Source organism: Patagioenas fasciata, chromosome 6 (genome assembly GCF_037038585.1).
Source record: "Patagioenas fasciata isolate bPatFas1 chromosome 6, bPatFas1.hap1, whole genome shotgun sequence".
Lineage (NCBI taxonomy): Eukaryota > Metazoa > Chordata > Aves > Columbiformes > Columbidae > Patagioenas > Patagioenas fasciata.
Window position 1 is genome coordinate 33700816 of NC_092525.1, and position 27715 is coordinate 33728530.

The 27715-nt window shown below is 43.4% G+C and overlaps 1 long non-coding RNA gene across 2 annotated transcripts; it reads right to left on the reverse strand.

Annotated features, from left to right (window-relative positions):
* Positions 1-27613, reverse strand: LOC139828232 (uncharacterized). 2 transcript variants are annotated; one of them, XR_011739608.1, is made up of 3 exons: positions 27564-27613; positions 10259-10422; positions 1-81 (listed from the first exon to the last, which is right to left on the reverse strand). It is a non-coding gene; the product is annotated as an uncharacterized lncRNA (long non-coding RNA). The 2 variants fall into 2 exon arrangements; XR_011739607.1 differs by lacking the exon at positions 1-81 and adding an exon at positions 2771-2857.
* Positions 27614-27715: the final 102 nt, after the last annotated feature.

Below are 27715 nucleotides of genomic sequence, written 5' to 3' on the forward strand. Positions count from 1 at the left end.
CATGGTTTAATTCCAGGCCCAAAGGTGTCCCAGTGAAGTCAGTTGCACCTCTTGTGGTCTTCAAGACAGCCATCTGAAGAACTGCATAAATGGGGTTTTAGTTATTTTACTAGAACTTTTTGCTTATATTAGGCTTCTTTTTCAGTATTTGTATTTAAAGCTGAAGGAAATTACATGACAAAGCAGAAGATAATTGAAGTAGGATTCATAGCAAAGAAAGCAGGTACTTTGATTTTAACTGTACACAAAATGAGGGAGGAACTTGAAGCCCAAAGAAGATGGCCCCTGCTGCTAAAAAACTTTGTAACTTGTCATTGTGCATGATGCCTTTAATCAAGTCCATCACTGAAGGCTGTACTCTGTCACTGAACCTGAAATTCTATACAATGTTTTTGTCTGGTCTAGCTTCCCATGACTAGTGTTTCTCAAGACAGGAGGCAGATCTTATCAAAACAGGAGAGATTAGGAACAGCAAGCAAACCTGCTCAGCAAACAGATACGAATCAGGAGAGAACCCCTCTCCTGACATGAGCACTGCCTACAGATGTGGGTTAAAATGGGTGAGCTGACTATTTCAAAGAGATGAAAAACCATTTGGCTCCTGCAGACTGAAAGGTGATTCCACGCTGTAACTGCTCATCGGGCAAGGGCATGTGCAAACCCTTTAATACGGCTGCCCAAGCAGTAGCCCGGGAAGAGCAGATTTCACAATTTGGCAGCTGGATGTGGAGATAATCATGTGGATATGGGCACTGACCTCTCTGCTAGAAAAGATAATAGAACAAAAAAAGAGGAAGATGCCAAGGAGATACTTGATTTCCTTGGGTAATTGTGACTTGCAGTTTGTTATCACGCTCAAGTGGAACATCAATGGGGTTTGGTTTTTTGGTGAATTTTTAGGGAAAATTGATAACATCAGCAGTCAGGTATCTCCTATCATCACTGTCTTGCCTCCTAACACAACTATTTCAGACCTGATGGGCACCTTACGATCACTTTGGGGAAAGGTTTGGGGTAACAGAAAATGATTGCAAAAGAAGGCAACAGAGAGGAAGCTGGCCTAGGCCATGGCACTGACCTTTTGTACAACTGAAAACCCACTCTACAGACACGGTATTGCCCTTTGTATTCGCTCTGCTGCCAAGGACTGTGACTACCCTGGCCAGGCAGCCTGTTCCCTGGATGCAGGAACCTGCTCACATCAGTCCCATCAGCCCTTACTTTCTCTCCAGCATCAGGGAGAGGTTCCTCTGCCTTTGAAAGACTGAAGTGGATACCTCATTAGGCCTTGATTATCCTCAAGCAATTGCTTAGATTTCTGCCCTATTACTGATCTGCCTTTTTTAGCAGAGGTCGTGGAATGGGCAGTGGCTGTCTTGTCTTCGTTATAATGCACCATTTGAAACTTTTCAATTAAGCTTCAGATCAGGCCACAGTACTGAGACCACTTTAACGAGGGTAGGTAATGACCTTGTGCTGCACGTGATTTCTGGCACACCATCAGTTTTAATTCTTCTTGATCTTACTGTAACCCTTTGATACATTGGATCAAGGGTTCTCTTGAAATGCTTTAAGCACATCGTAGGACTTTCAGGGACTGTTCTGACATGGTTTCTATCCTACTTGTCTCAACGTAGCCAGACTGTCACCTGTAAGTTTTCCATATAAATTCAAATTGCCAAAGATTAAAAGGGAGTTGAAAATCTGGCCTGTGTGCAGAACCAGGGAAATCTGGTATGGGTCCCCAGAGTAAGCGAACCTAAGGAAGATTCTGCTATGAGAGCAAGGTAAACCCCTTTGATGTGCTATGCCCAAATACAGCAATGCTATGATTAGAACAGAAAGCTACATTATGCTGGAATAGTGAATTTAATCACAACTACTGAGAGAGAGACTTCCAGAAATTTAGACTTCCCAGTTAATACCCATCCTTACATTACATATAGGTCAAACGAACTCTGTGGTTTAAAACACCGCGTTGACCCTCACTCACTTAAGCCAGTGACAGAAATCATGGTGACATCAGCAGATAAAGGTCTCACCTTAAGGGTGAAATTAAGGGATATTCGGACCCAGATCCAAACCCAAGCCTTGTAGATGGAAGCAGTTTTTAAACGGGCTGTATGTGGATGAAGCAGATCATCCTTGGTATTTTCAAGGTGCTTTCCCAGGTCTTGGAGTCTCATGAACCTGGATTTCATTCTCCGATAAGAAGGAATGGAATCTAACTAAAAAACTCATCTCAGTAAGAGTTTCCCAGAAGCCCCTTGACTTTTCCAAAGTTTGTGGGCTCCCAATGGCTGACACAAGACTGCCATTAGCATAAGGCAATGAAACAGATATAGATTCAGTCATAAAAACTCATATAATGCTTCCATAGCTTTTAGGTATGAATGTTTCACAATGTCTGAATGCACAAATCCTCAAAGCAAAGAGCCCTTTCCAACAGGAGCAATCAGTTCCTATTAACGGCATGAGACCAAGCACCAGATGCACTGAGGGGCCAGACTCAGCATCAGCAAGGGAGAGGAGCAGCTATAAGTCCCAAGCCATGGGCAGTACCAGCAACTTAGCTATGGAGGAGACAGGCAGTGAGAACAGGACTGCAGCCTGTGCCTTGGAGGCAGGTATGTAGGAGCCATCGCCATTTGGCCCACGGCCCTGGTCTGTCCCACAGAGGTATCCAGCTCAGGGACTACACTTGCTGAGCTTGCCAGAGGGGTGTGAATTTTTAGGTATCTGTTCTCACCTGAACAGGCATCCCAAAAGCTCCTTTCCTGGTTCACAGTGCGTGTCCTGAGCTGTCACCTCTGAGCAGGCTGATTTACCTCAAGCTGCTGACAGTCTCAGAGGCTGCCTACCAACAGAGCAAAGCAACAAGATGTTTAACAGTTCCCTTCCTGCTATAGTTTAGATATTGCCACCTGAGCTACTTAAAAGTAATAACTCCCTGTACCTTTCTTTTATTATTCTTGAAGCTCTTCCTACATGCAGCATGAAGGGGGTTTATCTGCAAGGGGAGCAGAAAAATCCATGTGTTTTATTGCAGTTGGATGGCACTACCAGGGAACTGAAAAAGCTTTCAAACTTGCTATCAATCACTTGATATATGCAGGGGGTGATCTTTATTGATATGCCTCTAGTCATGAACTGAAATGATTTGTCTTTCATTATACCCTTTATAGGAGGCCTTTTTCACTGCACTTGCCTGGTGGCTTCTACAGACCTGGTAACAGTGAACAAAACTCATTTCCCAAACTAAGCATATTGCATAGAATATACTTTTTTTTTTTTTTTCCTGAGATGTAGAAGGCAGAAAATACTCTCATCTGACACTTTCTTGACTGCAAAGAAAGCACATCAGCAGTACCATCAGTGTTCTATGATAGCAGTCACAGAAAAGAGGTGAGGGAACTCATTGGATTTCACTCTAGACAAAATTTTCATCCCTACAACAGGATTGACTTCTTTGTTAACCCGACACTGTCACACCTATTAGCATGAAAAAAGGCAAGGGTCATTTAGCACAAGCCTATTTACTGTGCACTGGAAACACACCTTCCGGCTCCCGTGAGTCTTAACAAAGCTGCAAAGAGCAAATCACAGCAGTGTGCTGTATCCCCATCTCAGGTCCTCTAGGCAGCAATTATAAAAAATGGCTCTGTTATCGCCACATTTCAAAGTCAGAGCATGGCCACACTGATGTGTGGCTCTAAACCCAGCAGAGCTTGATCTATTAAACGCATAAAGGGGTCTGTGTGTCAAAGAAGTCTGGCCTAATCATGTGACAGAAACCACAAACTCCCAAACTTGAAACCCAAGTTTCTTTGGCTATTTGACCAACACTTCAGAGTACATCCATACATTTTAAATTTCACACTCTAATAGGAATATATAGCAATGCTCCTTTCAGAGGTGTTGCATTGATTAATAAGCTTGTCATCAAGGATGGAAACTGCTACATAAGTGTTAAGCACTTTTAACTAATGAAAGACAATTCTATACATTCTGGAGTAATCCAGAGAACTTCAGCAAAATTTATTAGTTTCATTTGCATATATACTCTGTCTGACAACAGTGATCAAGCTGGTGAAAGTTATTTCAAATGTTTGTTATGCTCCATGACTGCAGAATAAATGAGACAGAAAATTCTGACTCACAAGGCAGAATTGTGCCTCCTGAAAAATCTTTAATTTCTGAAATATATAGAGAGCACAAACAGATATTTCTCTCGTTAAATTTGCACATGCCTCAGTGATATTTAGCTTAATAACTGTGCAGAGAAGGAACAGTATTGATGAAGTTAAAGTACAGAACAACATTCTGCAGGAAAACTGCTAATGGTTTCCGTTTCAGCCACATGTCCTCATTAAGGGCTCAGGCTTCTTGGCAAACTACAGAACATCTGTTTTAGGCACTTCTAGCTCAGTTTTTCTGTAATTCACCTTCGATGCCACATCACCAATGTGAAACAGTACCAACCACCTGAAACACAGGGCTATGGGCACTGAATTAGGATTCTCAGAGGTCAAACTCTAGTTTCCCTCAAATAATACAATTTGATGAATCTCTGTATTTCTAATGTATACCACCCTTTCTGTGAAGACTTCTGTGGCAGTTTGAGATTAGAAATTAGGTCCTTAAACTCCTATTTCTATGCCTTTGCCATAAACCCATGGTTTCTCTTGATCAGCTTTGTAAACAAACAAACCAACCAAACAAAACCAACCAACCAACCGAAAATTAAAAGGCGCAGTTGAACAAGAATGGAGGCTTCTGCCTTCAGGACTTCCAGAGAAGAGGCCTACTGAGTTCACGAGCTAGCAGATGGGAGGTCGCAAGAGTCTCAAGAACTTAGGATATTTCTGACACTGGCCTACTCTGTGACGAAGCAAATAATTTTACCCTCAGATCTTTCCCTTTTTGTTTTTCTGAGCCAAGGCTGTCTCCTAATTTATGTTGGTGCTGCATCCCCTAGCAAATGGAGTTTGAATGGCTCCATGTGCTGCTGGAGTATGTATGGCTTTCTCTCTGTCTCTTTTGTTCTGACCAACCATTTGGAGATGGAGAGAGATTTATATCTCTTTCCATTACATTGCTATGGGAAAAAAAAAAAGAGCAAAAAATAAAAACCCAACAGACATAATTTCCTGATGTATTTGTACATGCCCATTTTGTCAAGGGATGTTCTGTGCATCTATTGTGAATTGCTCAAAATGCAAGGTAGCTGTGAAACACTATGTTCTTGTGTTTACCAAGAACCACCAGCCCTTTGCCTTTAACAAAAGATCTGTAGCCTAAACAGGCAGCTTTAAGAGCTCTCCTGACTCAGTTGCAATCAAGATACCATCTACTTAAATAAGCATTTGTACTCCCAGTGATTTTAGGAGATGAATTACTGATCTTATTACCATAGTAAATACCCTTGAGGCAATGTACAGGCCAACAGAATATTGCTTTCTGCTGGTACAGTACCCATTTCCAGGAGAACTCTAGGAGTATTTCTAGCCATATGGTAATAATAAAAGATTTGCTTAGTCTATATTTGCCAGAAAGTCCCATTTGCAGAAGAGGCTTTTAAATCTTTGACACTGTTCATGGGAAACAGCTTGTCAGCTATGAAAATATTCCTACCAGCTCCTGTATATCAGCCTTACCAGTGGAGAAAAGAGATTTGCAGGTGGCATAGCTCAGAACCAACCACAGAAAGTTTTCAGCTCACATGATGACTGGCAGAGTAACATTACTTGGATAGGCAAAAGCGGTTCTTGCCTGCCAGCAGCGGTGCAGCCTGCAGTGCCCTTTGAGGACGGTTCCCTTTCCCTGCACAGCTCTGCGTCCAGGCAGGCAGTGGGAGCCAAAGAAGGGCAGGGAGTGTTGGCATGTGGGAGGCCTCCAGCTCAAGCACACTCCATTTATTTATCACTGAACCATCATCTGGTCAACAGGAAAAGTTGATAAAACTGTTGCCTTCGGGGCTCCATTCTCCTTGGGAATAATGAAAAGGTGAAGCTGGTTAAGGTCAGTGCACAGGAGGCCCTATTGAAGGTGGGAGCAGGTTGGCCATGAATTACTGAGCATCATCTGGTATCACAGATAAGCAGAATGGGTAAGAGACTAGGCAGGCTTTACAATAAGGGATGGATTTAATTAACAATTGCACAGAGGGAGCAGACCGTAGCATTTTGGCACAAGGACATCCTACATCTGACAGTTACTTAAAGAGACAGGGAGCACCCTATTATAAAAAAATATATTACTCCTCAATGTATTTTAAAATTACATGAGAAACAATAACATATTGTATTACCCGTTCTCTCCAGAGCTGCCTGGTTACACCGGCACTGAGCAGCACAGGCTCTCTGCAGATATTCTGCACCGGGGCCTATTTAAAAACATTGGTCCAAATTTGGTTCCAAAAGTACAATTCTGCTGAAGTCAGGGGGTTGTGCAGATGTAACTAAAGACAGATGTTGATCCATATTAACTAAACTATTAAATACATCAATCTTACCCAACCATCTGACGCCTTGTCCCATTTCCCAATATTTTGTTTCCCAAAAGTTTGTTTAAATTCAGCCAGCTGACAATTTGCAAGCTTCTGGGTAACCCCTTTTTTGTAATTTCTTGATTTTTTGGGTTTTGCTTTGTTTTTTCTTCTCTCTCTCTTCTCAAGTTATAATTGTAATGTTAAGTGATTCTTTTAATTATTTTGAAAGTTAAAGATGCAGAGGTAAAGAGCAGAGAAGTGACACTGATGATCCCAGCCTCAGTCCCAGCAGATGTTTAACCACATCCCACAGAGCAGTGCAGCTGCAGTGGAGGGACTCTCCTCCTGGGGAGCCAAGCATGGGACACACCATTGCTAAAATGGGCAGATATGGAAAATAGAAAAGTACATCCCTGAAGATACCTGCCCAAGTAAATAACCTCTGTTCTTCATTCACCTGAATAAAGCACTGCCCAGCCATTGGAAACAAACAGTGAGGGAGGGAAATTATTTACTAATCAATCTATAGGAAAAAGGGTTCACAGAGTTCTCTACCTGTATGCATCTGATTTTCTGTTATCACACCAACTTTGAGACCATACAATACAACTTACTCTGGGCCTTTTCACTCATGACAAGCAAGACCCACCACTGTATCTTTGTCCTTTTCTAAACACATCCATTTACTAGAGCACATCCTGTAGAAGTAGATTGCTTTCTCTGAATCATATTTAAAAATCAGTGCTTTACATAGCACTCTTAAAAAAAAAAAAAGCCATAGAAAAGGTGTGACCTGAATGCATAAGAATTTTTTGAATGAATAGAACCCTTAATATTTAGTTTTGCCTAATGAATGTAAAAGGATTACTATTCCCGCAATGTTCAATTCACACACACAAAGTTTAATTCATGGAACCTGGCTTTAATTTTTTTCATATAAATAATTAATGCTGCATTTAAAGCATGTTAAAATGTTTTATTTCTTAATCAGCTAATTTGACTAAGAAACAAAGATGCCTTTATTTTCATTTTCCTTGACCAGGGTTACTGTAGTAAAAGGTTCCCTCTAGCTTTGGCCTTCACTCTCAAGTTTGCTGCTGCCAATTAGTTTTCTAAAGTCACTATTTTACAAAATGTTTCTCACTTTTTAAAAAATGTAATTGAATGTCTGTACATCACAGAGTTTCTTGTGTTCAGACACAGGGTGTTAAACATTCTTTGGGTTGACTTGGGTCAGCTTTAAAAAATCTCAGACACTGAAACTTGAGAAGCAGTCGTGTGCTATAGTGTTTTCTCCACATCCTGTTAAGTATTAAGTGGCTATTTAAAACAGAGTTGTTATACTCAGCAACCGACTTAAACTGCTTGATATACAAGACAATTAATTGAGAGCATTGCATGTGATGCACATGTATTTCCATAATCATTCACATTGGCCTATAGTTGCCCTTTAATTTTCATACTAATTAAAGTAACACATTGAACTGCAAATTGTAAATGGCTGCATTTCTCAGTAGATGTTAACACTGATGTAAGCTGAATGGTGAATAAAAAACACCAAGAATTAAGCAGTGCTTTTTGACTCTGATCCATTCAAGTTTCCCTACTCATTCCATTACTGGACCATGTCCATATTTTAACAAGACTGCATTTTTTTCTGTGTTTTCTACCCCATATTTTTCTGAGGTACAATGTGCTTATTTTTTTTGTATTGTGGTGTTTGGTTAGTTGGTTTCCATCTGATACAATAGAGCAGTTATACAGGGTTGGTAGTTACAGATTAGTTTTTTAAGTGGTGGTGGGACTGAGGTTTGTAATCTGATGGGCAGAAAGAAAGAAAACTGAAATGTGCAGCTATTTCACCAGTAGTTTTGCCTCTTAATTACATCGGACCGCTATCCTCCTTGATTCTTGTTCAAATCTTGACACGGCTGACTTGGAACCTGAAATGCAAACCAGAGGGCTGTACTTTCAGGTCATATCAAGGAAAGGGGAAGTTACTCCCTAGAACATTTACTGGGACTTGGAAAAGAGAAGAAGCAGATAGGAACAATTATCCTGTGGCTCATACAGCTGCTGGCATTTCATCTTGGCACATGCTGAGATGGGGACCACTGCATCTACCTCAAACAGTCTCTAGCATGTAATGGACATATGGTAATTGCTATTGAATGAGAAGTAACCTTGGACTATGGGCATATGAAAGACACCTTAAAAAAAAAATCTTGACAAAAAAAACCCCTCTGTCAGGCCAACAGCTCAAAAATTAACAACTGATCACTCCTTTCAATGCGTTCTCCATCTAATTGCTTCCATGATGAGATGAGGTTTTTTTTCCTTTCAGAAATGAGCATTATAAAAGATTTCTTTTTAATTTTAAATGAAAAATTCCTCCACTCCCAGGTGACCTATCCAAGAGAAATAATAATAAGCACTCGATTGCTCAGAGAGCATCAGCGCTCACACATATTACAAGGCTGAGTGTTCATGCTCTTACACTCCCCCACCCTGTTCCCTTCCCGCAGCGTGTCCTATCTCCAGATCCGAGCTTGGCTCGGCCCAAGATGTTATTTGTTAAAATTAACTTTCAGATCAGGCTGGAGTCAGTGTACTTGGCAAGGAGGAGAGGAACCAAGATTGCAAGGGAGGGAACGGCTTCAGGAGGCAGAGAGGGAAGCTGTAGCTTGAGTGGGGGATTTTGGGGAGGGGAGTGGGCCACAGCAGCACTACAGCAGGACAAAGCAGCAGAGCCAGCTTTGCTCCCAGGTTTGTCACAGCCACCATACCATGAAGTTCCCAGGTCCCTTCTTGTGGGCCAGGCAAAGGCTTTCCCTACATCTGCCCCCAGCCTCTAAGCTGCAGCCACACAGGGCTGAGTCCACTCCTCTGCCTTGGTGGGGCCACCCCAACGTGACCATTCCCGTGATGTGTGTTATTCTAGCAAAAGTCTTCTGAAGTTCAGTCATGGCAATGCTGAATTGCCATGCATTGCAAAATGAATGGAGTCACGCTGAAGGAAGACTGATAGACTATGGTAATAGTGCAAGACCTTTTTTTTCCCCTCATAAAGCAAATTTCCCATACATTTCTGGAAGATTAATTTAGAGTTAGAGAGGTTTTGAGTGAGGTACCAGAAAAAAGACTCTAAATGCAAGGCTGGTTTCCACCTGACCTTAACTACTACATCAGCTATCACTGCTCCAGTACATTTGTATATGGAAATATAGATGCACTTCAGCTTATTTGTATATGGAAATATACATGCACTTCAGCTTAATTACCTAAGGACTCTACAAAAGAAAGCTTTACAATGTTTTAATTGCAAATTTAGTCTTTCCAAGAGCTATACAACAGTGGTATCACCCATTGACTAATTAACTATGTATTTGAGCAAAAAAATAACTCGCAGCTACATGGACACTGTCCTGCTTGCCTTAAGTAGATGATGCATATAAACATGTGCACATACAGAATTAAGTAGTAATTTGTGTTTGTTGGATTTTGTTTTTCCTTTGAGACTGGTTGCTGTAACGATAGATTTATTTTCAAGTTTATTCTCAAACTCTGTTGTAAGAAAGAGGAGGTTATAAAGAAAAAAAAAACCAAACCACAACCTAAAAGAAAAAGCTCTTCAAGCTTTCTGACTTCCATGACAGAAAAGAACTTGGTTCCCACTATGTTTCCAAGTGGGAGGTCCAGCTGACTCTTATGCTTGGACACAAATCTCCTCTCCCCCCTCTCGCTCCCCTAACTTTTCTTTGCACTTACCTACTACATATAGCGTGGACTTTCTCTTCCTCTGTTGTAGCCTGCAGAGTTTGCCCAGGATATGGCTGGTGAGGTGCAGTCGGGCGATTTCAGTTGCTGGCAGGGCAGTTTGCTTTGCAGAGTGCTGGGCTGGCACTGCGGCACCAGTGGGACCATGGAGCAACCTGGAATAAAAGCAGGGCTGAGCAGGAGTGGTTCAGCTCAGCAGGGTGCTGGGAAACCAGAAAGGGCATTTACACAAAAGCCCAGGGCCTGAGAAGTCCTTCATCTTCCTAAAATCAAACCCTTTTTACATAGACTCATGACAGCTGGTTATGATGAGCAAATTAAAACTAATTTCAAAGTTACTCCTGGGCACAATTGTCAGGCTTTCATTCAGGAAACTCTCTAAACAAGCACTTAACTTTAAGCAGGTGCCTAAATCCCATTGAACACAGTAGGATTTATACACCTGCTTTAGTGCTTTCCTGGGCAGGGATGGCCCTCAGCAAGTGGTATGTCACATCCCAGGAGTCCCAAAGTCCAGGTGGCTTATTCTCATCCAGCTTTAATTGGCAGTGCCCAGCCAGCGCTGGGATCACACCACCACTAACCAGATTTTGATTTTAGTGCACATCCTGCTGTACCGTAAACCTGCCACAGCCCTGCAGGCAGCTCTCCTGCTAATGAGCTGCAGCACAGAAATCTGAGCATGAGACCCATCTAAGAAAGTTCACAGTCACAAACTGCCACTGTGGATAGCAATGCTGTTCTTTCAAGCCACGAATAGCAGATTAAAGCCATTCCTTGAAGTTGCAGCTGAGGCTTTTTTCCCTTTTTTATTCTTCTGAAGACCATCATCATGGTCCTGGTGTAGCCAGGATAGTGCCAGAAGTGCTCTCCTACTGCAGGAGCAGAATGTGGAGAGGGTGCACGTTTGCAGTAATCTCCCTTTTACGAGGTATAGATGAGTCTCCTCAGTGGCAAAATTAGCATGCTAAGAAAAGCTTTTCTCATCCTAGAGTAGCAAACTGCAGAGCTGGTGGGAGAAGGGAAAGGAAAATGAGAGGCTGGCAATATGACAAGTAGTGTGAAGTATTAATATTTTTTGAGCATTAAAACTTACCTAGACAAGACACAAAATTGAAAAGTAGCAAGCCTTATCAATGAGAAACCCTCCATGTTTCATCAACTTCCATTCATTCTTGTTACTTAATCGGAAACCAAAACCAGTGTTTTCATTTCTATTTCTCCGCTGGCAAAAGGAGGATGGGAAAGGAAACAGAGAAAGAAAGGGTCACTGCTAAGATTTCTAAGGTCTTTCCTTTTGATACAGTGACTTGCTTTAGTTATTTTTTCCATTACTTATTTTCACTAAAGTAAAAGGTCTCCAGAAAAGCATTTGTTTTGGTTAAAACCAAAATTAAATCTGATCTACCATTGAGGGAAAAAAACAACTGGCTCTAAGGAAGAAAACCTCTCTATCAGTGTGCTTACATATTAGAGAGGGCATGTGCAAGTCAAAAATGCACTAACAGACCAGCATAGGTCAGATCCGTGAAAAAAATAAAGATTTTTAGCAATCTTTCAGCCCTCTCTTATTAGACCTTAATTAAATCAATGGGTCAAAGCAACAGAAGGAAAAGAATGGTTCAGCTAGGGGACACTAATCAACCCATTTCAGCAGATTGAAAGATCTCTCTTAAGCAAAAACTAAGCTTTAAACCAACATCTGCCTCCTGTAACACATAAACAGACATAATTTCTTAAGAAAAAATACTTGCAGGACTACTTTTTCTAGAAAATAAAAACTATTTCTAAAAGAAAATACTGCTAATAATCACAAGACAAGTCAGTGAGCATGCTTGAATGAGGATGACCAGGCAAATCTTTTGGGTTTTGTTTGAACACCATCGTTACACGTTTTGAGTTTTAGAGAACCCAGCGTTGAATTGAGCACCAGCTCTTGGGTCAGTTGGTGTTGTTGGATTCAGATGATGACACAGCTGTGTTGACCATCAGACCTGTGAGTGGTAATTGAACCATTTCACTAGATTAATTGAAAGTCTGAATTTGCCTGTTTTTTTGTACCCACAAACTGAAGTTAGAAAGCTGAACACTCCCGAGATCCCACCCTTACGCATGACAGCAGGAACAAATTCAGTTACATCAGTGCAACCTCAGCAGCATCAGGAAAGCTGAAAGACTTCATCCCTGTGACAGAGGGTGACACTTGAGCCACAGTGGGCAACATGACTGACAAAGCGAGAGCTGGCAATGTTCAGCAACAGTCTGGCCCCCAAACTAGCATGTAACCCTCCTGTAGGAGCTGTATTGTAAATACAGGCAATGCAGAGAACATATTGAAAGAAATAGGTTAAGATGAAATCCTGCCTTGAAGACATAAATGATTACTTGTGAGGGCATTCAAACACAAACCCACCATCCCTGTTCTTTACAGCATGGTCACGGCTGCCCTGCAGGAGCCAAGCCAAGCAGTGAGGCTGAGATGGCATACAGTGTGACCATGTCCCTCTGTCCCAGCATGACCCCAGGGTATGGAAATGTGACTCAAAACCAGAGTCTTCCGTGCTCACTCCTGGCTGCACGGGAAGTCAGCTTGCCCCATGCCTGAGAACACCCCTCTGGTTCTTGTCCCTCTGCTGGGTTTTGTGCAGATCACAGACATCTTGAATACATTTGTCTGATTCTTACCCTAAACGCAGACCTGGGATTCAGAAAACTCCTGTTACGGCCCAACAGAAGAAAACAGATTTATTGCCTTCTTGATCTATGCCACATTAGGAGACAATTTACATTCTAAAGATGAAATCGTAGATTTTATCTAAAGTATAGCAGTCAGCAATGAACAAAGTCCGACTCCTAATATATAACTATTAAATACCATATAATACCTCAAAATTAGCTTACAATTGCAAACCTGCTGGCTCAGAAACTTGTTAGTTGTGACTGGTTCTGTAACACTGCTAAGGTAACGCCTCTCTTACCTGAAGAGTGTTTGGAGCTGTATTACATGTGCCATGTAGCCAAGGAGATGAGTGGTCTCCCCAAACCTTTGAACAGCTCTGGGCAGTTTTCATGACAGGATGCATCCAGGAAATATCACCAAGTTGCCATCCAATGTCTTGCCTTATTATAACAATAATTATTTGTCTCTACTGTTTAAACCACTGTTGCATGAGAAAGTTAACATTTCCAAGGCACTGGGCGGGATACCTTTCCTGGAAAACATGCTCTCAACAGGAAACCCAAACACAGTGCTCGAGAGTTATCTTAAGTAGATTTAAATAATTAAATCCAAAATTCTCAAACCACTTGCTGTTTCAAATTTATTTCTTTAATAACAAGCTTGTTTCAGCAACACACTGGATTAGGGTTTCATTTATTTGAAATCTAATGTCTGTCCCACTCTGAGTGTTATTTTAAGTATTTAGGGCAATTTTTGTGCTTGTGAAAACGAAGAGATTGTTGCATTATAAATTAATTTCCTCTGTTATTGCACAAGCCATGCACAGTGCAGCTGTGAAAGCGCCGTAAGAGCCCCAGCAGTGTCCTCAAGCTCAACCTAGACGGGTGAGCCTTTGTTTTCACACAAAGAGGAACTGGCCCTTTCTCCCATCTTCAGCTACAAGTACTTCCTAAGCAGCGATGCCAACACCACTGGGTCCTGCCAAACGAAGAGGGGGCGTTTAATGATGGCAATGACTGTACACCGCAGAGGTGGCCCTGGCACAAATGGCTGTTTTGGTACAGGACTTCTGAGAGGGGCCAAGCCCGGTGCCCGCAGTGCTGCACCAAGTGGCGTAAGCAGCCCATTCAGCAGGTGTTACCTCGTAAGGAAGGGCTCAGTGGCGCTTGCCATCCGCGCAAGCAATTTTACAAACAAGCGAGTTTCTTATCCGTTCTTCATCACCTCCAGGCATTCATATTCTTTTTAAGTACAGAAACATTAATTAGATTTTGACCACAGACCCCGGATTTGACTTACCCTGACAGAGTTTCCATTAGTGTAATCTGTAGGGGAATTCACTGTTTTAACATCTGTGCGCCTAAGGCCTATCTCACATTTACTGCCATAGTCTGAAAAGCCTCCCTTGTACGGCTGTGTGTTTCTTCGTGCTCCCAATTTCACAGAAGTCATTTCAGCACCAAACGGTAATTAGCAAAGGGATGGGCCTCGGCTGACATGAATGCAATTTATTGTTTTCCACAAGGCCCTGAACCAAGCAAACAAAGAACGCAGTCTTGCTGTCTGGCATTTTATTAACTTGTATTGTGCGATGTACCTTACTGAAGGGAGATCTCCGAGTAAATGCAGGAGCTCGTACGCAGTAACAGGCATGCTTTTGAAGAATATTAATTTCAGTTCAATTAGGCAAGTTTTGCGGGACCTCAGCCTCTAAAATAGGACAGCCACTTTTATAATTATCTTCTGTATTAACTTTATCACCACCCGACTTTTTACATAAATGCAACCTTTCATCTTTAAAATGCCAACACTTCTTCAATTTTGGCAACCGTACAGCATTGCTAATTATTTGCTCATTATGTGTGGTTAACTGATGAATCATTAATAAATGAATGAATGGCTAATATATTTTTATGGTAATTGGAGATATAACTGACTGCAGACTTCCTTTGCTTCTCAAAACTGCCCTGAATGAGCAGTAGCTGCTTAATTGTTTACAGATGATATTTACGCCACTGACGAGCTCTTCCCACCGCTGTGGTTTATCGGAGGTGAGCCCTCCCCGTGCCAGCTCAGGGGCTATGCTCTCCCTGCCTCACAGCAGACAGACACACGGACACATTTCAGACGGGTTTCCCACCAGCTCCTCACGATGGCTGGGAGCAGGAGTACTGACACCATCGCATCTATTCTTGGCATTTCCAAGTCATGCCACACTGTGACATGGAAACGATACCTTTCTGCAAGTGTTCTCCCTCAGACTGGGTGTCTGCAGTGAGAGCCACAGATAGGGGAAAGAAACCGGGCTCTGGTGACATTTTAACTCCATACTGTGCATTACAGTAAATGGCTTATATAACCTCTCACTGCCAGTTGAGCAGTTAATGAATTCAAAGATAATTGCTGGGTTGATTTCTTTCTTCACCCCCCCTCCCTTTTTTTTTAATAACCTCTCTTTCCATAAATCATTCTTAGAATATACAGTTCCAAAACGCAGCATTTAAATCTGCTTGACAATTAAAATAAAAAAGAAAAGATAGTAGGGTGGCCAAACAAGGCTCCTTTAGCTATGCATACACGTCCTGAAGATCAAGTTAAAAATGCAAAGGAGATTACCAATTCTTAATTATAATTATTTAACTAGGTGGGTAGTTTCTCTAATGAACATTTCTATGAAAACAGAATAACTAATGATGGTCTTAAAGAAGTCTTTGTCTTCCCGTGTACTAATGATCACATTTATAAATATGCAGGAAGGCCCCCATGTACATTGCTAATGATAAGTAATTAAGCACCAGGCGTCAAAAGCTATAGAAAAGGGTCAGGGTAATGCAAGAGAAAATTAAAAATGCAATAAAATAAGTTGTGGAGCAAGATTAAATTCCTGGCTTCTGCAGGCCTGGCTATAAAGAAATCTTTCCCCCCTTCAGTGTAAACCAGGGCTGCTGTGGGGTATCAAAACAAAAACTTCTAAGCAGTTTCATTAGATTTTACTTGCCTCTGTGCTTGTACTCATATTAAAAACAAGTGAACCACCAGCCATTTAAAACAGACGCTATATTCAGTAAAGCTGCAGTTTCTCAGCGTTTATGAGAAATCTCTGTAGCTGAGATTATGACTATCACCAGCCTCTTCAGAAGCATTTCAAAACTTCTCATGAAAGAAAACAGGGGCGTATTAAACTTGACACCTGATTTTGTTATTATTTTTTTTAATCTAGAGGTCCACACATGAAGGGCCTGTGTTTTGATCCCTGGTGGCTTCCCTGAGAAGTGCATAGGGCTGTATCGAGCCCGCACCTTCGGTTCAGCTGCTGAACCCACACCACGGCACATCAGAAAGCATTAAAGGCAGCTTCCAAATTAAAAATAAATGGGTTGTCTTTGGTGGAAAAGATGTGTTTGCCTCTAAATGTAAAGCCATTAAACTCGGATAATGCTGACATGCTTTCCTGGTAGCTTGGCACAGCGCTGTGGGTGAGCAGAGGCCCCTCCTGCGCCAAAACCCAGCCTGCTCTGCTGCTTTCAAGGTTCCACAGGTCTGAGGGAAATAATGTACTATTATTATTTCTCACTGAAAGCAGAGTTAAACTTGTTTTTAAAATTGTGGTGAGGAAATAGTAACGTGTAGAACGAGGGAGAGAGGGAGTGAGCGGGACACCAACAAATACCATCCCTTGCTGTGCACCTCACAAAATGGCGCTTCTGTGGCTGCTGCAGCCCTGCCCGCGGCCCCCTCACCACACTCCCCCCACCCCGGCTGGCAACTTCACTTAACAGGATTTCTTGGCCTGATCTCAAATTTAACCAATGGGTTAGATTAAAACACACAGAGGCCTCATATTTAGAGCTTGTGGACACCACAGCATTAGTTGCAAATAATGCTGTGGCCTTCCTTTCAGGTGAAACCAGTGAGTGTTCCACATTTCTAGCCTTCCAGGACTTCTTTTGAGAATAATATTTAAAAATAATCTTAATGAACTGACCTTTCACTGCCTCACCCAGGGTTCTTCCAGCAGCCTTTAGCCCGGCCATGGCTCAGGCTCCCACACGAAGCACCATGACCAGCAGAGCGCGCAGCGGCTCCTGCTGACAAGTCAGCTCAGTTTTCGCTTTTATGGGCTACGCAGGCCAGCCTGCCTGTTCGAGCTGTTTCATTTTGTCTGCAGCCGAAAATCAAATAACCTGAAATAAAGCCTTGACGGTGAGCCACCGTGGTACGAGCGAGCGCACTTGGCCCCGGGAGCCGAGCACGTGCTGCTGAGGCGCGGCTCGCGGCCAAGCTCCGCTTGGGGCTGAGGCCCAAATCCGCCACCAGTGGTAACTGTCCCCTGCACAATGTCCAAAGGGGCATTCTAAAGGAGAGAGCCCTGGGGAGCTCATGATCTCCCAGTGCTGCCACCTTATTCCCTGTGCTCGCTCTGCCCCACAGAGCCCCACACCTGAAGCCAGCCCCACACCTGAAGCCAGCCCCGCCACAACGCTGCTGCCTGCAGGGACACGGGGCGAATGTCTGCGTCGCTGCTCGCAACTGCTAAAATACAAGAGGGATAGGGAAAGCAGGTATTGAATTCCAGTTATCTTCAATTAAAAAAATGTTTATCTTTGAAAATACATATCTGTTACTGACAAGCTCTGAAAACCACTGCTCCAAGCCTGTCAGTAAAACCAAATGTTAAATGGAAAATATTTGCCAGGATTTAAAATTAGACCTACACATTACTTACAGATGTTTCAATGAAAAACACTTGAAACTCAACCGCATAGAGTAATAAACCCCACAATGGTGTATTTTTTTATACTTCAAGTTAATTTTTATTATATAAGTAGCCATACGAAGAAGCCATTGCATACTGCTTAAATTAAATGTGGAGGAATGAAATCAGCAGTATCCCTTTACAGCATATGGTCCAGCAAATCAAATTACAAAGCTTTCCACATCTCATTAACTGCAATGAGTACAGTGAGATTTCTAATAAGTCACTTCTTTTTCAAGTGAGAGGTGAGCAGTGACTTATTGTAAGTATTCTCACAGGATGACCCTCGTGCTGAAATTAAGAACTAATCTAAAATGGGAAAGGTCATTTGGTCAAGTCTGATCATAACATTTCCTCGTTATTGTTTTAGTTGGCATTGAAGCACATGCTTTCCCAGTGCACCAGCTGAAAAATGCCTTTGATAATTTCACTGACAGAGAGTAACCCACACACTGCCATTTAATGAGTTTGGGCAGGATTAGCTGACAATAAAGAATACAATATAAATGTTTTTATAGAATGAATTTTTCAGCAGGAAAATTTCATACAGGCGCACTTAACTAATTTATTTGCATTTACCACGGAGACGTCAGTCCATGTATTGCTCTGGTGAAAACGCCTGATCCCCGATTAGACAGCAGCCTCCCGAATCTCAGCCTCCCCTTGGAGGGAACCTGCTCCCTGCCCCCTGCTCGCGGCCCACCTGTAGCCACGGCTTGGGTTGCAGCAGGCACGCCAAGGAGAGAACCGCATTCAAACTCACTTCCTCCTCTGCACAGAAAATCAAATCATCATACAATTGCTCATCATGTGGCTTTGCTTTATGTGGATTCCTGATTTAGTGGCAGATTTGCTCCAGGAACTGAGGCATTCCTGGCTCCCCGTCCCAGGCTCAAATCTCTAGCCTGCATCCAATCTCCCTTCCGCCATCAGCCCCAAATTGTTTGCTATAGAATATGTTGACCGTAAAAATGCAGCACAGTGCACAATGAGAGAAACATCTCAAGACGGTGGAAAAGAGAAAGCTCAGCCAGGCCAGCTGAAACACTTGGGAGGAAAATCAACAGGCTGTTTTTAGCAATTACAAAGTTGTTGGCTGATCTGATGTAGCTGGGCAGGAAATTCCATAGTTTTTGGAAACCATTGACGAAAATACTCTGGCACTTGTATTCTCCATTTTGTACTTCAAGAAGAGTTAATGCACTGTGCCCAAGAAGTTCAGCACCCAAAGGAAAATGGGAAAAAGCTTTTCAAATAAGTATGGAGATGCTTTGTCTTCCATGGTAGAAGAAAAATACTGCAGTTTACTTGAAACCTCCTGATGCACCACTGTAATCACTGGGCAGTAGCAGGAACGTGATCATTCCCACCAGGATGTTTCACTTGGTTATTAATCTCATGGAAAATTCTGGAGGACTGTAAACTAATCCTCAAAGGATGGATTTCTTATTTGGTCTAAAAACACTACGTTACTTTTGTGCAGCCGCTACTGAGAAGTCTGAAACCAAGCTACTGTTTAGATTAATTTAATTCCCCCATAATGTTAATTAAATACTAAATTGTTATTTTAGGGCACCTCAAGATGAGTTGCTAGAGCTCATTTTTGGAGAAAGCAGTGTTTGAGTGCAAAACCCGGCGTGCAGGGAACGTTCATGTCATTTCCTTTAAGCTATTTTAAGCACCTATATTGGTGTTGAACTTGTCTAGAAGCCCTGACGTCCTCAGGTTCATGAGTAGGGACCAGTGGGCACCTGCACGCACCCCAGGCCCCAGGAAGAGGCAGACAGGGGCTCAGAGCACCCCATCGCATGGCAAGCAGCCACGGGCTTGCCCTGTGTGGAGGCTGAGCCTGGGATCAGTAGCAGCGAGGAGAAGAACAGGAGAGGGAGGATGGGCACCAGGAGGCTACCTGGTCCCATCGCCCCACAGCCGCACCTGTGGGGCACCAGCTCCACTGTCAGCTTGTGCTTCCCACGGCCCTCCTGCAACAGCCAAGCCTGCTCTCCCCCTCCTTTCCAAGACATTGAGTGGGTTGGGTTGGTGGGGTTTTTAAGTTGTATCTGAAAATTCAGGGGGTGGGGAAATCATAATAACACAAGTTGGAACAATAACACTCAGACTGTGGAATGCCTGAAATAACAATATTTTTTTGGCAAACATAGACAACTCTCACATCTCACTGGAATTAACTTTTGACCTCCAGACCTCAGAGAGTCAGAGTTTCAAAGAACGCAGCTTTACACGATGTGTACCAAATTACTGCAGTCCTCATGTGCATACAATTGGGTGATTATGTATGCAAAAGCTTAAACTAATTAAGGCCAGAACAGACAACATATTTTAAAACAACCTGAGTTGTTTTGCTGCAGAGAGTTAAGCTGAGTGCAACAAAGAGTTTACTAAATAAAAGCTCAGCCTCTTCCTTTTTGCAATGGTTGCATTGTTCAGAGCAAAGTCCTTTGGCACCCCCTGTCATACACCACTGTCCCAGCATCTGCCAAAGATCCGCTGCAGGAGGACAGCGAATGATGGCACAGTTGCAGGGCCTGCAGTGAAAAAGGGTCTCATTTAAGAAGTCATTTACCCCTCTTCACCGAATTCATCTGAAGCTCTTGATTACATCTAGATTCTACATTTATCAAACTACAAATTGACATTCTGGGTATATGGAAAAAAATGGCAAAATCCAAAGTGATGATACACTTGAACACAGCACCCTGCGGCTGTTCTGGAGGGATTAATTTTCAAAACATGGGGAGCCTTTAGTGAACTTTAAGCTCCTACTCCAAGAGCTTGGCCAGGCTGGTCTGCATGAAGGTTCAGGGCATACAATGTGGACATGAGGTCACCCTCCCAGGCTCATCAGAGCCACGACTGAGCAAAGCTATTGCTTCCCAAGCACCAAATGTAGGCAATTGCTATTAGCATTTCCATGCATGTTTTACTTTAAATAGTTGCTGGTTGCTCATCCTTCCCGTAGCTGAAAATTACCTACATACCTAAACGCATACACTTGTTATGTGCCTGCATATATTTATTTTAAAATAGCTTATGCATATATAACAGAGAGACACAAAAGTTCTCCGATGCTTGTTCCTGGAGGGGTAATAACACAGAAATATTTAAGATGATTCAACAGTGGACGGCTCGGCAGATGTCTCCAGTATGGTGCAGGACATTAACGTCTGCTGACTCATCATCGGAGTTAATTCCTGCCTGGCTCATGTTCCCGTCATCTCAGCAGCAATTTAGTACTTGGTAAATTTTCTCTCATCAGGAGTAAATGTTATCACAGACTTGTGATTATGTGCTATTTGAAACTGGCAGAGCTAAAGCCATGTGTGATAATAAAAGGTAATTGTTTACCTTTGAAGTTGATATCTACAGCCTTCCCTGCGCTCTGCAGGAAATTGGGCCAGTCCATGACCGCTCAGGTGGCCAGGCTGCGTCTGACACCCCTCACCAGGGTGTGAAAATGAGGTGGGTGCACATGCAGAAGTTGAAACAAGCTAGCAGGGCTTTTATAGGCTTGTTTTCCCCTACTGAGTGAGGCTGAACACAATAAAAAATTCAGTAAGGAAAAAGTTCCCCTTCTATTTAAAGTAATGACATTGCTGGCTAGTGTGGAGTAATCGAATTTTCTGCTCGTGGAAGGATGAGCGAGGCAATACCATCTACGTACCCACACGTATCCATAAGTACAGGTGAGCACAGATGGCAGGTGCCACAGTCACGATGGAAGGTGCAGGAGTGCGTCAGCCTGGGGCTGCCCGGTGGCTTGAGCCCAGCCCTAAGCCAGCAGCACCAGCATCTTCACGGGGTCCTGCCACATGCTGTGTGCCAGCAGTGCCCGAACACCTGAGGCCACAGTTTCCTATGCATACAGCCACTGTGTCCTGGGACACAGTGCAGCCATCCATGTCTGGGGCAGGTCACCCCAGCATCCCTTCAGCTGATGCACACCAGCTGATGGACACCCCACAGAAGACAGCATTTTGAGTGTTCCAAGAGCAATTTCTCCCTCAGCAGGCAGAAGCTGGGATGCAGTTTCACACTGACCTCAGGAAGAGGAGCCATCAGTGCCCAAACACACTGACCTCAGGGAGAAGAGCCATCAGTGCCCAAAGCTGGCTCTCCAGCGACTGAGCTGCAAGCTCCAGCTACCACAAATTCCCTGATCTAAGAAATAGGGAAAGGCGTAAATCAGAAATACCAGTTGAAGGGATTTAGTGTTTGTAACATATGCTATTAACATGCTGTTAGCTTTCACAACTCATTTTCAGGGGATTATAACTATTCCTAACAGAAGTGGCCAGGGAGATGAGAGGTCTCAACATTTTTGCCTGCTTTTCCTTATTCTGTCTTATCCTCCCAAACAATCCACACTGGAATTCATAAATAAAGACATATGCACATTTGGAGCATGTTCAGATCAATTATCCCACATCGTTTTTTTGGAGCTGGGAAGAAGGTATATTGCCTAAACACTAATGCCTATGGATCTTTAATATTAATGTGATGCTCAAGAGATAATTACTTCTCATGAACCGGAATGAGTCTAGCCAAAAAGGCTGAACCCATCCAAAATTCAGCTGATTTCAGTGCAGCTAATTCTGGCTGAGGTTTTTTTCTCCCCCGCTGGACACATTGCCAGATGTAATAGAAGTAAGCCCCACTGAAACTGGCTGAGGATACGTATCATTTTCTGATTGGTAACAGATTCACAGATTACTGGAGGGGGGAGAAGAAATTACTGAAAACCAAAAGTCAGTGAAAATATCATTATAGTTCGGGCATGAACCCCCCACGAAATAAGAGTCTTTTCCAAGGAGGATCCTCAGATGGAAATACACCTCCTGCCTGGACACAGGATCCCAGAGGGAAGCAGGAGGAAACCTTTTACTGTAACCCTGCCCATGGCTGAATGCAAGAAAACTCCAGTGCAAATGGGACTTCTGGAAAAGGAAGAAAAGAACAGGTTTGGATTGAACTAAACTCTAGGAACGGCAGACCTGTGACAGTATGCCTTGTGGGTAACCTACAGGGAACAGCAAGGTCCAAAGCCAGAGTGAATAAAAGCTGCCTCTGTCACTTTACAGAGGGAGAAGCATCTTGGCCTCTTGTACCAAGGCACAGGAAGGCTTTGCCCTGCAAAGTGACACTGAGCCCAGCTGCCTTGAGCACAGCAACTTAATCCCTACAGCCTGGCAAACAGCTCCTCACCGTGGGACTGCCCTCCAGCAAGCTGCCCAGAACAGGGCTGGGGAGTGGGGAAAGGAGTTCCCGGGCGGCCCAGCTCTGCCCTGGCTCTTCCATCCTGCCGTGGATGAGTCACGTATGGAGCCGAAAAGGAAAAAAATGCAAACACATGGCAGTCGAAACGGCTTTCACAGAAAAGAAAACATTGGGCTAGAGCTGCTGTAGGTGTGCAGCACGGAGTTGGTCCCGTGTGTGACGGGCAGCGCTCAGAGTGTGCAGCTTTGTGTGGCTGTCTGACATGGCACGGGGACTTAGGCACATTTCCTGACTTGCTAAAGCTGTTTGCCAAGGCTGGGCCAAATACCTCATTTCTTCATAGCTGGGTTTTAAATGTTTAATTTACATGGTCCTGTTTGACATGAAAAAGGCTGGAAGAGGGAAAAGGAGGCAAAGGGAAAAGACAGCAACCCTGGATACAACAGGAGTGAAGGGACGTGAGAGGAAAAATCCAGCTGGAAAGAGTACATCCACCTACTTGAAGTATAAAATGCAAATATACAGTTAAACATGTAGGTTAAAAACTGAGATGTGGAAACATTATGTACACATCCTGTGCCACTTTTATTTTACTTCCTCATACAAAGATTATTGAATAGTTTTTAATTGCCTTATCATATTCTCACCTTTCTGTAGTACTGCCCTGCAAAGGAAGGCAGTAACTAAGAGATTAACGATGGTGCAGCAGATCCCTCCTTTGCTTTTGCAGAAGGCTTTCAGCCAAGCCTGGTCTTGTTTCTCCTCAAGAAGTACCCCTGCAGCTGCTTTTGCTGAGCTTTCTGCTCTGATAGGAGTGTAAAACCACCCACAGAACAGTCCCATAATTGTTATTTTGGTTGTCTAACAGCATCTTCCCAACAAGTTAAAGGGAAAAGATGACTATGTTTTCAACAGAATCACACAAAATTTGAAGAAACAACGGAGAGAAAGAATTCACTCTTCTGGCATACTTTCTCTACTCCCCCCTCAAAATTACGTGACCGTGTTGATACTGCAGCTTCCTTAAAAGTCCTAATGTTTTTTCTCTAAGCATGGTCAACATAATGAATTTCACCAGATTTTTCTACCAACACAGTTTGGACCTTGCTATATGTTCTTGGGCCTTGTTCCTTTTACAACCTAGGAAGACCTTTCCATTAACAAATACGATGTCCTGTTTCTGTAACACCATGTGCCTCCAAGATTAAAGAAAATACTCGTGGTTAAAGATACTCACAGAGCAGGGCCGTGACTTTTTAAATTCCCAAATGATAAAATATTTAAACCCATTACTATTATCGTTTCAAAATTTAGAGTAATTCAGTAGCTATTCCCACAAATACTTTTCATATGTATAGCGTAATCGTGGATCTCAGGTTCTTATTTTATGACAAATGTACATATACATTTCAGGTGTAAAAGTGTAAGAGAACAGTCGACCACAGCGTGTTTTGCTAGCATGAAGCAAGATGCTCTGCTCAGCTTTTGCATAACGATTCAGCCATGATTTTGAATATTCAATTCTACTTGTATGACTCCTTAAAATTCCCTGCAATATAATTATACTGATGGGAATGCAGAAAGATAATTGCTTTTAGAGAAAAGTTTCTCTTTTGTTTTACATTCATCCGGCTTCCATAAATAGAACAAGAGACCTTGAACAGCAGCAATATGCATCCATGTGTCTCTAGCTATTTATTTACAAAGCTAGACCTTGACAAATGTAATTTGTTCAATAAAATTAAAAAGGATGCACAATAATTCATTTAGACAAAAAGGCTTGAAAAGGAACGTCACCAGGAACATGGCTCATCACTGGAAGTGATCAGCTGATTCCTGAAGAACTGGCAGGTGCTCTCCTTTCAGAAAGCAGCAGTGAGGTAGTGCTTGGGAGAGGAAAAAAGTGAGCTAGGAATCACAGCAATTCTTTATTCAGGCAATAATTATACAAATTAGATCCATGAAAGCCAGAGAATGACTGTGCCTTGAACCCTGTCTGTGTGCATAGAACAATGGAGAAATTAATAATTAAATCTATTACATATGCTCATAACTCAGCACAAAAGATACTTCACTAGCTCAAACAATTCTGCATTTTCATTTGAATAAAGCTTTCACACATTTCTTCTCATTATATATGTATTATATTTTAAATTTAACAGCTTATTTTGTTGCCTTTATGTCTTGAATTAATAAGGCCACACTTTAATGCACTAACATTGAATAGCATTAGCATGCTTTACAGTCATTACTTGGGAGGAAAAAAAAATCCCTAGTTTCCCAGTGGTGAAATCAATTTGCCCATAACTTCCTGTCTCTCATAACCTCTGCCAGCATAACTCGAAACTTTGTGCTGCTTTTCTTACCAAAAGACTTGTTTATATGTTCTGGCTGTGGATAGGGCAGGATCTGAAGGTAACACTATTCTGTTAAGTTTGCACAAACAGCTCAAGAACAGGCTGAAACCTTTTCAGCCAGTTAAAGCAATTAGCAGGCCAGATACACCAACCTAATGCTATTTCCCTTGCAAGAAATACTTTAGCCTCAGAAACACAGATGGCTCAGGGAGTTCTGACCAAGAATGATTTTCCCTTGGCCAGGCGGGGAGACACAGACACCTATGGGGCTGGGGGTGCGGGGGCGAGGAGGGGCTGCAGGACCAGCTGACTTCACCCCATCCCAGCTGGGAAAAAGGACCAACTGCAGCATCCAAATGCCAAGCATGGAGAGGACACGGGAGAGGAAAAACACTGAGAGACGTCAGATGTAAAAATTACCGAGAGTTCCTCCCAAGCCCTGCTTCCTAGACGGAGGCTGACTCCAGGCCCTCGCAGCCTGCAGCCCACGCAGGCCCTGCAAAGGCTGCCAAGTCAAATAACGCTAATTGCATTACAGATTGCGAGCAGAATTCGTTGTTCTTTTCAACTAAACCGAAGACTTTCCATTTTATTTGGGGAATTTAAGCAGTATGCTTATTCCTACCGCTGGCTGGGATGTGGGGTTAGGAAAGGGGTGGCAATCGCTCACTCAGAGACCAAAAGCAGATCTGTAAACTTGAGAAACCAGAGAGGGTAACTGAAGTAACACACAAGAGACTGAGAGCTGTGGAAATAGCTGCCTTGGCAGCAGCACACTGCCCCTTGCATGTGTTGGGCAGCGCAGCCTGATGGGGGTGGCTGGACCCCAGCCCCACGTAGGGAGCAGGGATGCTGCTGTGGCTTAGCCAAGGCAGGTGCCTGCAGACCTCCTGCTCCCCAACATGGGGCACCCAGCTCGCCAGCCCCCCCACCCCACGGGAGGCACTGGTGGGGTCAGCCTGTGGAGGACACTGAGCCACAGCACAGCTCTCAGCCCCCCAAACTGAGGCAAGCAGTGCTGAGGCTGCTCCCCGGGCGCCAGCAGGGAAACAGCCCATCTCCAGGGCCACAACCATGGCTGCTGGGGCTTCCTGCAGCAGCACATGCTGGAGTGATTTTCAGCTGTCAGCATCAGGGCACAAAATTCCCTCAATTCCTCAATACTTTTTTTGGAAAAATTTAAAAAGCTTTAAAGCTTTGGTAGGAAAACCAGATGCCCATATTTAACTTAAAAACTTCACATCATCCTATTACTTTCTCAGAAATCTATAACACAGAAATGCATGTGTGTGTCCTGTCTCTTTTTGCTTAGTTGCACATTTCACATTCAAAATCCCAAACACTATCTAGTTTTGGAAATATTAGAGTTTTCAATTATTAGGATGGTTCCTGTCATCTGGCAGCTTCAAGGAAAAACGAACTCCAATTTTTGGAGTGAACAGAAATTCTGACAAACCCTCCTATCATTCACTTAATATGGGAAGACTCTAGTCCTCTTGAAAACCTCTTCAGGATTGCTAACCTCACTCCATCAGCTGCAATGTAATATACATTTCGCACTGCAGCATCCCTTTCGTCGATGCTTCAGCTCAACAGAGATGTTACGCTGTCATGCTTATTTAAGCAGAAGGGTTATCACTGTTCCTTCACACAATACTATATAGCTCAAAGGTGCAATAAGAAGCCAAGAAATATGCCAAAAAGGTTTGGGAAAATAAACAACGTCGATTTGCTCCTTTAAGTATCATCATGACAAATTTACCGGGCGGCTGGCGAGATAAAATGCAGCACTTTAAATACCTAAACTAATCAATAGAAAGAACCGAGTGTGCAATCCATTTTCTCAGAAGGGCAACCTTTTAAGGTTAATTCTTCACTCGCATAAATACAATGCAAGGGTCATTATTTAATTCAAAGTGGTCTTTCATTGTATTATAATAATTAGGCTCAATTTAGCACTAAAATTAGCCACCAAAAAAGCCACCTGACTCAAAACAAGGGCTAAACCTGGAAAGAACAACTAGCGCCCGTATTTATCCCAGAGGCCGTTCCCTCCCACCCGTCGCTGCGGAGGCGAAGCTCCTCGGCCGCTGGCGGGAGCTGCGCGGTGGCGGCGGCTGGAGGGGGCGGCTGGAGGGGGCGGCTCCTGCCCCCCGCGGCCCGGCGGAGCCCGGGGGCGGGGGCGGCCCGCCGTGCCGCTCCTTGGGCACCATCTAGTGACAGCTCCGCGGCTTCGCACCCGGCTGCTGCCCCCGGCCCCGCACCTACCGACACGGGGTTATTCCAACACCCCGCCGAGGGGACGTGCGGCTTTTGCTGTACAGAAGCCTCTAAGGAGAACGAAACGATTAAGACGCCCAGGTTGTTGGTTTCCTTAGCGCTTCAGCCCGCGCTCAGGCGGCAACAGGCAGGGGGTGAGG